The following is a 3,661-nucleotide window of genomic DNA, read 5'->3' on the forward strand; positions in this document are numbered from 1 at the left end:
CCACAATCGCTCCTAGTCAAAGCTTCGGCTCTGATTGCATCTTAACTTGTTATTCTTAATTATATAAACATACAACAATAACATGAATCAAAGATAACAGACATGGATTATAGTCAAAGCTTCCAGTTTGGACTCACAATTGCTGTCAATCAAAGTTTCAGCTCCAATTGCTTCTTTGTATTCACTTTTCTTTAAAATAATACTACATAGTCAAAGTTATGCTTGCACATTTCTTCGTAGCTTTTAGGCATACAAATAAAAGGTGATTTTTACAATGAGGAGAGGTACTTCTTATATAGGAAAAGAAGGGGGGGAAGAAGGAAGAAAAAGTGGGAGCAACTCAACAACTTTGACCCAATAAAACTATGTGAGAAGAATTATTGGATTATTATGTCATGAGGACATGCAATTGAATTACATGTAATTGCATTGCATGCAATTCATCTTCTCCAACTAAAAACACACTAAAAACTGAAAAGAAGAATACGGATAAAGGTTGGATTAACCCTTAAATTTATTAAGGAAAGCCTTATATTTGGCAATCCAATCATGAACCATAGGAAGATTTTGGATCTTCATTGTCTTTGAGATAGCTTCACTGTTGACTACATTTGCATGTTTTGATTTTACAACTTTGTAATTATCTACAAGAGAATATCACAAGTTTTGTGCTACAGACTTGTATGTAATGAATCTATTCATTGTATGTGATCTAAATTCTTCATAATCAAAATTAGCATTGACTTTGTTAGTGTTTTCCGAGGTCATTTCCTCCTCAGTGAATAGGTTATCATGTTCAGCAAAGAGCTGGCATCCCATATGCTCCAAATCGCTCATGATTTCCATTTTCAATGTTCGATAGCCTTCTAAGGCTCCTTGTAACTTTGTTAGAATTTTTCCAAGTACCTCCTCCTTATGACCCATGCGTCCTTGATATATGTAGAACATATCAGAAGATGGAATAACATCACATGAAATCAAGACATCCAAATCAATGTCTTCCATTTGTTCCCAAATACCTAAAAAATATTTCAAGGCATTGGTTTACTATTTATTGTAAGCAATCATGTCATGGAGTATCTCCTCAACACCTCTAAAACATTCAAGAACTTTGATCGCATCTTTGATTGATTGAACTCCTTCCTAGATAACTTATTTGAACTAAGTCTTGGTTGCCTCGACCCTCTGATTCATCTAATATGTGTGAGATGTGATAATTGTAGGTTGTAAAGATTGTTGATAGAGAGCCTCATTAAGAGAAGCAATCTCCTAGTTCAATTGATTCTTCTTCTCCCAAATCTCGTGATTTCTCTTTGACAATTTAGTGAGTGCATACTGGGCATCCTGCAAACACCCCAACTATGTCTGTTACCAAGTTCAATTTTGGTGAACTTGTAATATGAGTAATTGAGCTCCTTAGCTAGTTTGTCTACCAAAGGCTCTACAATCTCTACATACTTGGTTTTTCTAAAATGAACGAAAATTCTTGAAACAACCTTGGCTTTTGAATATTTAGACTTATTATTCTTGATAGGGAAATTGTCTATAGGTAATACAACCTTTTTTCCCTTCATGGTATTTTTTCCCAACCATGCAAGTAGATTGAAACCTTCATCTGTTGCAATTGGAATAGTGGCTACAACAAACATTAATCCTAATTGTATTTCTATTGTTACCATGCATGCTTCGGTTTGCATGACTAGAACCATGGGTTTCCTCTGAGTTGACTCTATCGTTAACATTTTAAACCTTATGACCGAGGTATCAAGTTGGGAAACTTGACCTTTTGTGAAAGATGGAAAATCATCAAATACATTTTCCAAGTTCTCATACTACTCTATTGTGAGGATAGGAGGAGTCACTTATGAGTTTCCAAGTTTCAAGTTCAAAAGTTCAACTACTTCTAATTTTTTTGTTCGAACTATTTAGGTTCAAGTTTGTAACTCTACTGAAAACACACAAACAAGAACAACATAATGCTCGCAATTACAATAAAAGGTATACTACCTTAAAGCACAATCATAACAAAACATGATTAAAATCCAACTCAAGATTTTTACCTTTTTCTATGTTTCAAGTATCAAGTCTAAAGTTTTCAAGTTTCAAGTGTTCAAGTTTGAAGTTTCCAGGTGTTAAAGTTTGAAGTTTTCAAGTGTTAAAGTTGCAAAAGATACATAACATTGTTCACATTTCATTTTAGTTCAACAAGTTCAAGTGTCCAAGTTTGTAATAGATCACACATAACAGTTCCAATTTTGTTTTTAGTTTAAAGCTCAAGTATTCAAGTTTGTATTAAATACATATGATAGTTTAAGTTTTGTTTGAATTCAACTAGTTAACAACTAGTGGCATTCCAATATACCCAGAGCTCCCAATGTAGAAACTTGGGATCTGATACCAAATGTAACGCCCCACCATGTGACCCAAAATAAGTTAACCTAAAGTTTTACTAAGTTTGCCAAACATTTTTTTTTTAAGTTAAAGATAATAACTTAACAACAATTATAAAATAGTGAAAGCAATTAACATACACTCATAGATCAACAACACATAAATAGGTTACAACTCTCAAGGATCCCATGACGATGAATCACAATTAATTTTAATTAGTAATAAACCATTATATCCATATTAAAGAATAACTACAAGTACAAATTCCATTTAAATAATATACAATTATATATGATGCCACTTGGCAATAAACAGAATGCACAATCATCCACTATATAGGTCATAGAGTATGAAAGGCTGAAATAATATACATTGTGAAATAGATAACATCATCTTGTAAGATCCATGAAATCAAATACAATACAAAAAGGTATAACCATCCATCATAGAAATACAAGAATAGATAGAAAGGAACATTTGCACACACACATATCCAACACTGACATCCGACGGTCAAATCTCAATGGTATAAGAAAAAGCACTACCACCTGACCTCGAGGAACCTAAATGGCCCACTCCCACCGTGCTAAGAAGATAAACTCAAGTCCCAAATAGGATAATAAACTCAAAAGTCAAAACCAATAGCTAGGTTCAAGGAATCACTTGAAAGAAAACTATCTCAACGGTACCAAGACATAAGTATCAACTAATCTCCAGAGGCAACAATGACATGTAGGGACTCTACTATGCATGTGGGCAAGTGTCACCGCACGAACCAACTCTAGGGTTACATGGTTAGTCTTTTAATCCTTTGGCCCCATAGTGAATCTACGTGGCACTAGTATCCTTTCGTACTGACAAGGAATACTAACAAAGCATGGTTGCAACCAAGTGTCCTCTCTACTCCCATCCTAGTCTATACTAACACTCAAGGCATGGGTGAGGAAAACAATGACTCTTATTAATCCATTTCAAACCCATTTAATGAAATATTATCACTTATTAAATAACCTACAATGGGTTACCTGTCAGCCTCTTTAGGGCCTCGGCCTCCATTGCAAGCCACTTCCCAACATGACATATAGATAACCTACCCTAAGCTTAGTAAAATAAAAAAGATCACAAAAGACCACATACCATGCATCAATTCTTAAACAAGCAACTGACAAGTATAAAAAATTATTGATCATAATCACAAATTCCATCAATATGATCATCCTAATAGGATTGATCCCAAATCAAGTACACATAAACCAAATCCATGTCAACA

This window comes from Cupressus sempervirens, chromosome 2, assembly GCF_028749045.1.
Source record: "Cupressus sempervirens isolate cs-2001-9-10 chromosome 2, ASM2874904v1, whole genome shotgun sequence".
In the NCBI taxonomy this organism is placed as follows: domain Eukaryota; kingdom Viridiplantae; phylum Streptophyta; class Pinopsida; order Cupressales; family Cupressaceae; genus Cupressus; species Cupressus sempervirens.